Source organism: Hibiscus syriacus, unplaced genomic scaffold, assembly GCF_006381635.1.
Source record: "Hibiscus syriacus cultivar Baekdansim isolate YM2019G1 unplaced genomic scaffold, ASM638163v2 tig00006613_pilon, whole genome shotgun sequence".
In the NCBI taxonomy this organism is placed as follows: Eukaryota; Viridiplantae; Streptophyta; class Magnoliopsida; order Malvales; family Malvaceae; genus Hibiscus; species Hibiscus syriacus.
The window spans coordinates 248,748-262,358 of NW_024062103.1; the positions used below are offsets into that span (position 1 = coordinate 248,748).

General features: G+C 35.7%; 1 pseudogene; it reads right to left on the reverse strand.

The window, feature by feature from the left end:
- Positions 1-945: 945 nt before the first annotated feature.
- On the reverse strand, positions 946-4,319 carry LOC120200896 (annotated as a pseudogene).
- Between the last annotated feature and the right edge of the window lie 9,292 nt (positions 4,320-13,611).

The window sequence follows — 13,611 nt, forward strand, 5'->3', positions numbered from 1 at the left end:
ATCAAAAATAAAAAAATCTAAATTTGTCCCAAAAATTATTCTTGAAAAAGCAAAAACTGCAGCAACCGATTAATTGCATCCTAAGTACTTGAAAGCAAATGTAGCAAACATAAGATGAACACTCATAAGGTATTTGAACAATTATAAGTGTTTAATATTGTATATTATTATTATTATTATTTATCTCTTATTTATCGATTGGATATTACTTATTTATTTTTATTTTGTGTTTATTTTAAACAGAGATTATTGGATTAATTAATCCAAAAACCAAAAAGTTTGACCTCCAATTATCATCTTCATACATTCATATTGTATTCTTCGATTATATGGAAACTAGAAGTGACAATCGACTATCCCTTGAAAGTTATTATATCTTCAACTCAAAATGTGCACGTTGATTTAAAGACTGTTTTGCTTGAAGTTTATAAGTCGGATTGGTTGGTCATAATCCGACTTTCTGTGAATAAACTTAGCGGCGATTCATTAAAGAGAATCAAGATCGAGTTCAATTATTGGTGAAATGTTATAACTTGAGTCAAGCTTTTTCATAAATTAAATCTATTTTGGATCTAAAGGTGATGGACATGGCTAGACCAAAAAAGACCAGATTTCAAAGATAAACTTAGAAAATTTGGTTAGCTAGAGAGAAGATTTGGTTAGCTGCGAGGGTTAGGTCATGTTGACTGTAACCGGCGTACATCACGAAGGGAAAATTTTATTTTGATGATCGATCGAAATTGAGGCTAAATAAAACCTAAGGTTATATCATCTATTAAATTCTTTTACTTTATTTATTTTCTTATTATTTTTTATTCAATATTTATTATTTATTTCCTTTCATTAATTTTAAAATCCCCTCTTTTACTTTTTGTAGTTAATTCAATCCGAGAAACGATATTATAAAAAGACACAATGAAAGTACCAAAACCTAACAACGCTACATCATTTAAACCATCAGCCCAACTAGTCACCTTCAGTAGCCACATTTCTATGATGAAGTAATCATACGAACATAATTATGTCATACGGGATGTGTTTCAAAACGCACTTCAATCGGTCCTGACTAATTTCTATGATACATATGTCGATAGTTTCCACACCCTGCATGTTACTGCATCACAAGCTAGACAAAACTAGAACATCAGCTCATACCTTAAAATCAGCACAAAATTGGAAATTTGATGCAACGAAGCAGCCTCCACTCTAGCTTCACTTCTTGGCCTGTCATATATTCCAATATCTCAAATTAGAAAAAAATTTCACTATGAATCTTGTAGTTGAACAAATAGCATAATAAATAAGTCATACAAATTCATCACTCGTAAAACACCTTGCCCCGAGATCCTAAGGTTATATAGTACAAATACCTAATCTTCATAGTTCATGAACTTGCTTCTTTCCTAGAGGAGCTAAGAGAGCATGAGAGTTATTACAAAAAGAAACTCGGGTCGTTCTACAAATAAATATGCATCTCCAACTTAGAAGGATGCAAACCAAGGGGAAAACATTTTCCCAAGAGGCCAAGACCGAAGTTCCATGAAAACAGAATGTGAGACTTCAAACTACCAAGCATTAAAATCCGGTAGGTATACTAGCAGATTATTTGCAAGGCCTGGAAACAAGCCAAGCCAGGCCAGGCTCGAGAGCTAAACGCTCAATCTCCATCCCTTTCTTTTTGGCTACTATCGCCAGATATCTGTTAAAAAACACCAACATTCTACCCATAAAGTGGATGAAGTATACACACACATATATACATGTGTGTGTGCTACTTTCTGTATACAGTCCAAGATAGGCAGAAAAATTCAAGTTGGGATATAATACCTTAAGCCGAGGGGACTGACAAGCAACCAGTGATAAAAGATCTGGTTTTGCCAGTTCCTTAAGCCGAGGGGAGTGATGAACAACCGATGATAAGATATCTGATTTGACTACTTCCTTGAGATGTTTATTGAATACTCCATCAATAATTTGATTTTCATTTACCTTTGCTGGAGATTTACTTCCATGGCTGACTTTCTTAAATTGCCTATTTACATCTCAAAGTGGGATGTGGTGCTCATTTTTCTTGGCAGAAGATTCACTTCTATCAATTGAAACTGATAAAGCAGGATCAGACATAGAGATTGTGGAACAGTCATGAGAACTTGTGGATTGGAGCTGCAATCCTGATAAGTCATAAATGATGGAAGAACTTCACTAAAAACAATTGAGTCCAAACTCATGTTGGAGGAACCACATGGGAAGAATCAAAATAATAGGTTTTTAAATAAAAGTTGTCAACTGATGGAATCAAATCCTTCAAACTGAGGAATGCCAAATTTAAGCATCCAGCATGCGGGATGAAAAGAATACAATGAAATCATACCAAGTGCTGCTGCTGCTTGAAACTTTTCTCTCATGATTCTAACAAAACCCAATAAGTCATTTGTGCTGTTCAACTCATTAATCAACTCTTTAATTCCATTCAAGTGTGGGTTGCAGTCCAATACTTTAGATCACGGGGAAGAAATAAATATGTTAGAATATATACCATTTTAGAATGTAGCTAATACTGGAGAAGGAAATTACGTACAGGAGTAGGCATAATTTGCATGAAGAATGGCAAAAGAATATTCTTGCTTTGGATTTTTTAAGTTAATATCATCAAACGTAAATTTCGCCCCTGGGTAAACAAAAGAGCCAATAAGAAATAGAAGGGACAGCAAGGGGGCTTAAATTCTCATGCAATCTATCTCACTTACCATGACCACCTTCTATCTGAAAACCAAGAACCCGATTGTACCAGGAAATAGCTTCTAGAATTTCTCCATTTTCCTCTCTTTCATGTTCTACCTCCTCTTCAGTTTTTGACAAAGATATGGATAAAACCAAATAGGGAAAAATAAAGAATGCGTAGAATAAACAGCAACTTAGAAGAGATCCTTGTGAAATGATGTTGTGAAAATAATTAATAAATTTACATAGAAATTACGATACCAAAAAGAGGAAATGACAATCCCCAAAATTGTTCAGCAAATAGCAGAAAACAGGAAAAATACATACAGTCCAGCAAATTAGGCGCAAAGAATAAGTTTTATTATAACTCCTTTGCTTGGAGCATATAAGTTGCATGGTGATCCAAAATAACTGCTTAAGCAGACCTCCTGACACCTTAACAATTCCTCACCAACCATAGTAATAAAGACTCAAACTACCCACTACATGGCACGAGAAATGGTAGATAGATACAGACAGTACAAGTGCGCAGGTTCAAACTTCTGTTAAAAGAAAAGGAAAACAAGCAAGTTCAGCAAGGAATGGGGACAGTACAATCGGCATGGCAATATGTCCAAAGCAACTTTTATTAACTTGCTTCATCAATATCACAATGTATGAATTCAATATCCATGATATAAGAAGTCGCCCCAAACAATATTCTCAAACCTCTAGTCCCACATAACCACCGAAAAAAATAACAATGACTATGTGCATTACCGGAAGTTCTAAAATTTAAATTTACACTGTAAAAGAAATGCAAAACTATGGTACATGAATAACATAAATGACATCTCATTCGAGCCATACATGAACCATAAATTCCACCCGTGACACAAGTGTAAATATAATTACCTAGAGATTGTTGAGATACAATTGCTCCATACTCGTCTCTCCTAGTCATTTGAAATTGAACAGTTCTTTTAAGTTCTTCCACTCTAGTTTTAGTAGCAGATATTGAGTCCCTCATTGCCATCTTCTTTGCATCTATACAGGCCTTGACTATAGAGCAGCATTGTAAAAGAACAGTTACAAACTCGCACAACTTGTTCTTTCCATTTCATAACAAATTGCTAAAATTCAAACCCCAAAAAGCTAAAAAGAAAGTTCAAAACAGAAGGGAGCAATTACCAGCTGAAACCTTGACAAGCTCATCCTCGGCTTCTCTTAAATTGGCTTTCCTTTTTGCGAGTATAGCTGTATAACATAGCATAACAAGAAAATCCCGGAATTCAATATCAGAAGTTCAGAACAATAACTTCACACATATTTAAGTATATGCGTGAAAGAGAGAGAGTGTAGGAACCCTAGAACTAAAGGAAGTAAGGTTGCTGACCATGATTTTGGCAGTATCAATTGCTAGGGTCTCGATGGAATTAAGAGAAGAAGGAACTGAGGCCGTAAACGAATCTATCTTCTGCTGTTGGATCGAAAACTCTCTGTCACAGATCCTTCTCAGAGACTCCATTTTCGTCCTTGTAGATTGCTCTGCTTCGCTATCCATTAGCGAAAGAGAGCGCCTGATTTGAATTGAAAGGGGGCGAAGTGAATGATACTTAAATGAAAAATGAAAGGAATCTTTGTATAGTGGAATTTACATAAATTATACATTGTTGAATAATTTATTGTATAGTTTAATTTTTATTGATTAAAATATATGAGATAGTCCATTATCTTAATCTTCTCAAATTATAAAAAAATTGAAGGATATGAAATTTAATATTTTTAAAATATGATGATACTGATTAAATTAATTATTTTATCACTCTAAAATATAATAAAATGGATATTCCAAGGTCTAGGAATTTTGTTGTCCATCGCCCTAAAGATGGGGCCACATTGTTAAAAGAGATTCTACAAGAAGAGCTCCGACCTGCGATTTAGCTTGGTTAGGGTGAAGAATGAAATCTGAATTTTTTTATTAATTATTTACTTTATTGATGATGCGTACTTCAAAATATTTCGTGTTAATTTTAAAATTTAAGTTTTCATTAATTAAATATTTATTTTACAGACCTTAAAATTTTATTTATATTAATCTCATTTAAAAAATTTATGTTGTTAACAAACATATCCACCTGACAAATATTTATGGACCACCATTGCCTGTAATTCTGTTCCCTCAAACAGACAAACTACTATCTCCATCATCATCAATGCTACTCCAAGCCTCATCTTAATCTCAGTTGCTTCTTTCTCACCAGATTACTTTATTATTTCCTAAGAACACAATGCATGCCCTTCTTTTTGTTAAATTCCAAATAAAGTAATAGATCGTGTGGTAGTATAATTTATCGAAGCTAAGTGCTTGAAAGATTTCCCCCCGTCTGATAGGCATGATAGCTAGTCAGGATGCTGTGTTTTCTTTTTGGGAGGAGATTTGAGGTAAAAAGGTCCACCACATGCGCTCAGGCCGATCATTAGGTAGATATGGATTAATTATCAATATTGATTCTGTCAGTATGTAGTATTAGTATATACCAGAAGGTGATTGATGAGACTGGCGTTTTCTTCATCTATTACTTATGAACGCTCAATCGAATTTTTATCTTTAAAATCAACAACAATTTCTATAACCATTGAATAAGTTAATTCATGCCAAAACTTACCGGAATAAGATTAATTCAAAGGGGAAAACAACAATGCGGTGGGATGGGCTCAAATTATGCTACTATCGAAAGCATAATGGTTGGTCAGCCCAATACAAAGTAAGGCTAAGCAAAATTCGAATCGATTCGAAAAATCGATTTTTTTTATTCGACTTAACTTGAAAAAAACCCGACTCGAATTGAGTTCAAGTTATAGGTTCATAAATTCGACTCGACTCGAAAAAAATTTAAGTTCAAATCGAGTTGTAAAATATAATCCGAATAACTCGAAATTTTTAGTAATTATTAGATTGATTTTCAAGTTTGAGTCGAAATTTGAGTCGAGTCCCTCAACTTTGTATGGTATATGTGAATCATATAAGAAAAATACAAAAAATATATATATTGTTTATGGTTATAAAATATCATAATGTCATAATATTGTAAGTATTTATAATTAAATTTAAATGAAAACTCGGAAATTTGACTTGACTATACTTCAACTCAAATTTTATAAACTTGACTCGATCGAACGCTCACCCCTAATACAAAGCATACAGTTGACAAGATGCAAAGACAGCAATGGTATTTAGTTAGCTTAAATCCAGCTACTTTTTGAGGTTTTCTTGTTCACGTAAACTACACCCAAAGTTATCACTCAATTAAAATCCATATCTTAATTCACAGATTGTGTAAATTTCATGATTGTCCGAATCTTTATCTTGACAATCATCGCATGCATGCATGGCGGTCTCGACAGTCGACACTGATAAAGTGAATAATGATATAAGTTGCTCCGACTACCGCTTTGTGTATATGGGAGCTAAAGGTTTGAGTATAGATACAACAATATCTTCTGTAGTTGGATATGTTACTGAACTTTAGATATATACCTTGCAAGTGAAGATGCTTAGTGACCATTTTGTATCCTGTTATGGTCGGAGAAGAAGAAGAACGGCGAGGAGAGGAGGATTTGGGAATGAACGAGAGAGGAGAGGAATTGGGAATGGATGCACGAGAGTTAGGGATTGGAAAATGTAATTTGGGAATTAAAACACGAGGCAGTCAGGTGATTATTTTACCCGATGAGATAGAGCAGGCCAGACGGATCAGAGGAAGGTTGGAGCAGCCCAAGCGAGATGGTCCAATATCTGCTGAAGAGAAGAAATGAAACAAAACCATTCTGTTAGTATTCAGTTAGTAAAAATGTCAGCTGGCACTAATTAGATTCCCATACTATTTTGTAACTAAATAAAATACATGCTTGTAGTCATCTTCTCCTTATGAAATGAATGAATGAATTCTCAGCTTTCTTGAATCCCTTTTCTTCTCTTCTTTAATCTCAATTATGTCTATTCTTTGTCTAATTTTCTTCTCTAATCTCCTAGGGTCATAACAATTGGTATTCAGAGCCATCACTCCTGGCAATCAACGCCTGGGTATGCCAAAAAGAAACCAAACAATGCCATAAAATCCTGATCTTTATGCAATACGAAAATAACTTGAAGATTTAACAGCTTTGATGAAGCAATCACAGGATGAAACTACTCCTAAATGGTGGAAAAGCAGGAAAGCTGATTGAGTACGTTGGAATCTAAACTGGAAACAAATCAAAGATATGTGCAACAGATCTTATAGATTCTGAATGATAAAAAGAGTGAGCAAAAGCAAATTCATGGGGACTGCTTTACTCAACTACAAGAACAACAAATTCATGGGGAGAAAGGAATGGGTCAACTTTCGATGGGTGAGTCTAAACCCATTTTCCTCACTCCTAAAAGGGTGTTATCGGTGGCAATAGAAGGCACATATAATGTTTCTCAAATGTTCGATAAAATGTCAGCAAGTGTAGCTAGTGTTGTATTTCCATCTATCACCAACACCATGAAAGCTAATTCACGACTGCAGCAGAACGTCAGTCTGGTTGGATACACCAAACTGATTTTGCAAGAAAATCAAGAATTGCCTATGTCGGTTCAAGTTGCTACCTTTCAACCATTTGTCGTGGATTTATCTGGACTCTTGGAGGGCGAGATTTAAATGGTTATAAACTCACAAAAACAATTAATTGATTCTCCTTCAAAGGCAAACGTGGTTCATTTTCTACAGTGTCAAACAACTGGTAACACAAATAAGCTGAATTCTCTAGTTCAATCCATGCTTAGAGAAATTTATTTCATGATGTTTATGAATGCCAATGAACATATTTCGACCCTTGATCCTTATATGTTTAGACTTTTGTGGATGGGACGGAGTACAATTTATTTGGTTAAAAATTGGAGTGTGAATCAAAGGTTGCAAATTATGCTTTCTATTCTGTTGAAGTTGGGATATCGAGCATTTTCAGTGGTCTCCTAAAATTATTTCATGACTCCAAGAATGTACTGGGTAGTCTCTGTTTTGGCATAGATTGTTTTCATGCATGGTGCAGCTTGAAAGTCAATGGGACTAGGAAGAAACTAAGTAGTGCTAAAGGTCAGGGGGAACAACAAATTAAATTTCATCCATGCATAATCCAAACATTTAAGAGAAAAGGTTTTCTTGTTATTTATATGTTTGTTGGGCGTGAACAGATCGTGGTAATTGATTTAGGTGGATATAGGTATATTGTTGCCAATAAATTTGGAAGAATGAGAAGTTATATCCATCCTTCCAAATCTGAAAGTGGGCCGTTGGGTACAAGCAACAATTCTTTTGTTGCAAAGAAGAATAATGTTGTGAGTTATGAGGTGGAAAAGGGTAAAAGTGTGGACTGCAGAAGCAAGGAAAGGAATGAACAGGTTGTCTCTGGTCGAGTTACTAGATCAAGAAGTTCTGCTCAACCTTCCATGTCTATGAGTGGGCTTTCAGGTGCATGCAACACTTCTACTGTTGCTAAACACAATCCATCTGCAAATCAAGACAACAGCTTGATGTTCATGAGTTATTGGATTCAAAATTTGTCAGACCTGTTTATAATACTGTATATTGTGGCATGAAAACTAAAGAAAAAGGACAATGCCGGAGCAAAGCAAGGAGTGAAGATGTTTTCACAAGGTCAAGAAGTTATGTTCAATCTCCAAAATTTGAGAATAGTTCAACAGGTGCATAAAAAAGTTATACTGTTGCAAAGCAGGATGGTATTGTGCTAACAGAATCCATTGAAAAAACAGGACTATAACATGTTGTTGTTGTTGAGTTATTACAATCTGTCAAACCAGTTGATGATGATGTAACATGTATGGTAGTAAAGGAAGAAAGAGGTCGATTTCAGAGCAAGGTTCATCTGAAGGAGAGGGTAATTTGTAGTGTTGGAAACTATACACGGTATAGTACAAATACCATGTTAAGTGGGTTGGTGGCAGATAAGAAAATTATGTGTACTCATCTGATGGAATATGAGGGTGTATTACGTTGGACTATTCTGGATTCAAAGATATACTCTAGGGAGGAAGAATATTCTAGTGGCTATGAAGGATCAACTCTCCTTAGTTGGTATAGAGAAATTATTGACAAAACAATCATTCTCATCAATGTGGTTAATGCTAAAACTTATGAGGTTACTGATGCAGATTATAACAGCCGTTTGATATTTGGGTACACATCGGTTCGATCAGATTCAGTTGCTGGAGAACTTAGATTGTCTTAACCATTTGATTTTTTTTTCTAAAACTTCAAATGGTAGAGATGCTTGCTCTTATCGGAAAGAAAATAGAAGGTGATGTACTAAATGTTATTGAAGTGATTCCAAAAGTTGAAACCCAACAATGGGTTTGGGGCAAATATAAGAAATATGTGGGGTATAAGTTTGGGTATATTGAGCTGCCAATTCATGATCCATGCCTAACTATTGGATTTCTACTTATTCATTTTGATGGTCTTCGAGTTGGGCAACTTGTTACTTTGAAACGAATAAATGAGAGGCCAAAATATATAGGGAAGAGCAAAAGTTTCACAAAACAATGATGAAGTGTTGTATGAAGTGAATGTGAATTATGATAAACCACCTACTCTGCTATGGTGTTTAGAATTCACAGTGCATAAGGTCTCATATATGTTGCAGAACAAAATTAAACAACATACCGACAAAAATTGAAGTAAACGACAGTTTCAAATTGGAGAAGAAGTATACCTAAAATTGCAGCCCTACAGGTAGGGGTGCACAAAAAATCCGAATATCCGAATATCCGAAAAAAATATCCGAAACCGGTTTTGGGAAAAACCGGTTTTTTTAACCGGATCGGATTTTTTTAAACCGGTTATTTTAACCGGTTTGGAGAAAAAAACCTAGACCGGTTTTTTTACCGGAAAAAAAACCGGTTAAAAAACCGGTTTTTATCCGAAAAAAAACCGGTATGGGTTTAAAAAACTAGCCGTTAATATAGCCGTTGAGGGGGTTTTGTGACCGTTTTTTTCTTTAAAAAATTACCATTTTACCGCCCTAAACATGTATAAATAGGTTGGGGATGTATTTGGTTGATTACAAATTCCTCAAATCTTATTACACAACACTTAAACATCTCTCAAATCTTACTTTTGTAATTTTTTGTTCATCATGAGTAACACGGCTGAATCTTCCGTCGGGGGAAACCTTGAAGTCGTGAGAGTGATCGAATACACTCGAAACAAAGACATTTGGGATCACTACGATTTATGTGAGATGTCAAATGGCTTGAGGAGGGCGCGTTGTAAACTTTGTCTAAAGTTTCTTGCATCGGAAGGAAACACAACGTTGAAGAACCATTTGACAAAATCATGCAAGGCACTTCGCTCAAGATCGGATCCTAGTCAATCGAATCTTACACCGCAAGGTGGTGTTTTTGTTTACGACAACGAAAAATTACGAGAAGCGTTTACAAAGTTCGTGATTACAAAAGCATTGCCGTTCGACCACTTTGATGATGAAGATTTCACGACAACAATTCAACAACTAATGCAACCACGTTATACTCAAGTAAGTCGTACTACCCTTAGAAGATATGCTATAAAAATGTGGCGTACGGCGAGGGAAAAAATGATTTTAGGATTCCAAGAACACCGTTATGGTGTGTCGCTTACATGTGACGTTTGGAGTTCCCCTCATAATACCGGAAATTCTTTTTTAGCCGTTACGTCACATTGGTTAGATCAAGATAATTGGCAAATGATGAAAAGAACAATCGCGTTTGAATTATTCGGTGAGCCGCATACCGGTGTTAATTTATTTACACTTTTAAAAAGGGTAATTTGTCTTTATAAATTAGAAAATAAAGTTTTTTCTATATCCTTTGATAATGCATCGAATAATACAAACGCGGTTCCAAGATTGAAAATATTACTTTCACCGATTTTAGACGGTGCGTTTTTTCATACCCGTTGCGTTGCACACATAATTAATTTATCCGTGCAAGCCGGTTTGGAGGTTATTGAGCCGATTAGATTAGAATTCAAAACAATGATAAAATCGGTTCTTTGTAACAACAACAAAAGACTAAATGATTATAAACGATTTTGTAAGTCCGTTAATAAAAAAGCTTTGGGTCCTAATTTGGATTGTCCAACTCGTTGGAACTCAACTTGGATGATGATGCATACTACCTTAAGGCAAAGGGAAACATTGTAAACATTTCACGATCGGCTTTTCGAGTGGGGTCATGTCCCAAACATTTATCCGGATTCGAGTTGGGAAACTATAGCCAAAATAACCGATTTGCTTGAGGTTTTTAAAAATGCAACAACTTTTTTATCCGGTGTTTATTACCCTACTAGCCCGTTGGTTCTTAATCAAATATTTTTGTTGGCTACCCGACTAAATGACTTTGAATTTGAAACCGAAGTTTTTCAAGAAATTGGCTTTGCAATGAAGGAAAAACTTTTAAAATATTTTAAGGAGATTCCCCCCATTTTTACTTGTGCCGCCGCTTTAAACCCAACGTTAAATGTTGGTGGGGTTGAAACACTAATTGAACAAATTGCGTTTGCTTTTAATCTAACCGATGATGAACCCAACTTTGTCCAAAACCAAATAAATTATTTTAACAAATGTTTTCGAGACATGTTTGCAATTTATTTAAATAAATACGGATCAAGTAGTGTAATACACGATCAAATGAGAATGAATGCGGAATCATCTAGTAGACGTCCAAGTAACATAAATTTGAATCTTTTTAACACTCTTGTAAATTCCCAATCCAAACGATCACGTACTACCACCCCAAGTAGCGAGTTGGGAAATTATATGTCATGCGATTTTCTATCAAAAATGACATTTGAAGAGTTTGAAAGTTTGGATATTTTGGCTTGGTGGAAAGAAAAGGAAGCACAATTTCCGATTCTAGCCGCCATGGCCCGTGATTTACTAACCGTCCAAGCTTCTACGGTAGCTTCGGAATCCGCTTTTTCTGTTAGTGGCAGGGTATATCGCAACGGAGATCAAGACTAAGTCCCGAGTCGGTGGAAGTATGCATTTGTTTAAAGGATTATTTGGATGGAGCGGCTCGTAAGCAACATATCACCACCCTAGAAGATGCAATTGATGCCGATTTGGAAGCAAACTTACACATTGAAGAAGTCGAACTTGGAATATCCCCTCCAAACGAAGAAGGCGAAGATGATGAAGAAGAGATGGCAATGTAGTTTATTTTATAACTTTATTTCAATTATCGTAAACTTTGTTTCAATTATCGAACTTGAAGTTTTTAAGTATTTGAATTTATCGAACTTGGAAGTTTTTAAGTATTTGAATTTATCAAACTTGGAAGTATTTAAGTATTTCAATTATGTTGAGTTAATTAAGTATTTCAATTAAGTATTTAAATTTATCGAACTTGAGGTTTGATGCTTTCTCTTTGATTCTCTCTTGATTCTAGTTGCTTGATGTTTCTTGTCTTTGATCAATGGCTTCTAAGCTTGCTTAAATACACTTTGAATCACTTCTGAACTTTAGTGATAATTAATGAAGATAATATAGCCGTTTAAGTGTGAAAACATTTAATAAAAATGCTTGGAGCGTGGGGGAATCGGTACCCTCATAGGGAATCGGTTCCCTAAGTGTAAAATTCAAATATTTCGACCGTTGAATAGGGGGGAATCGGTACCCCCTATGGGAGAATCGGTTCCCTCCGAGCATTCTGGAAATCTCGGAGCCAAACCATTCAGTGAGGAATCGGTACCCCCTTGGGGGGGAATCGGTTCCCTATGAGTAATCTGGAATATTAAAATCGGTTTTTTATAACCGGTTTTTTAAAAAAACCGGTTTTTTTTAAAACCGAAACCGGTTACACCGGTTAGGATATCCGGCCCTCCAAACGTGTTAAAAACCGAACCGGTTATTTTATAAACCGGTTTTTTTTCTATGAGAAAAAACCGGATCGGATAAAAACCGATCCGGATCGGTTTGAAATCCGACAAATGTTCATCTCTACCTACAGGCAGATGTCCATCGCCCTGCGAAAGAACATGAAGTTAGCAGCAAAATTTTATGGGCCTTATCGAATTCTGGAAAAAATAGGAACAGTAACCTATAGATTAAACTTACCAGATTCATCGAGCCTCCACCCCGTCTTCCATGTCAGCCTTTTGAAGAAATACATCGGGGATTCCTCCAGTGCTGCAACGGCTCATCCTGCAGTAGATAAAGATGGACAGTTTAGAATTCAACCTTTGAAGATTTTGGCCAGACGAATAGTGAACAGAAACAGTAAACCAGTAACTAAGCTTTTGGTTCGATGGGAAAATTTGGATGAGTCGAACGACACGTGGGAAGACTATTTGGTTCTAAAAGGACAGTTTCCTAGCTTCGATCCTTGGGGACAAGGATCTTCTCGTGGGGCGGGTATTGTTATGGTCGGAGAAGAAGAAGAACGGCGAGGAGAGGAGGATTTGGGAATGAACGAGAGAGGAGAGGAATTGGGAATGGATGCACGAGGGTTAGGGATTGGAAAATGTAATTTGGGAATTAAAGCACGAGGCAGTCAGGTGATTATTTTACCCGATGAGATAGAGCATGCCAGACGGATCAGAGGAAGGTTGGAGCAGCCCAAGCGAGATGGTCCAATATCTGCTGAAGAGAAGAAATGAAACAAAACCATTATGTTAGTATTCAGTTAGTAAAAATGCCAGCTGGCACTAATTAGATTCCCATACTATTTTGTAACTAAATAAAATACCTGCTTGTAGTCATCTTCTCCTTATGAAATGAATGAAAGAATTCTCATCTTTCTTGAATCCCTTTTCTTCTCTTCTTTAATCTCAATTCTGTCCATTCTTCGTCTAATTTTCTTCTCTAATCTCCTAGGGTCATAAC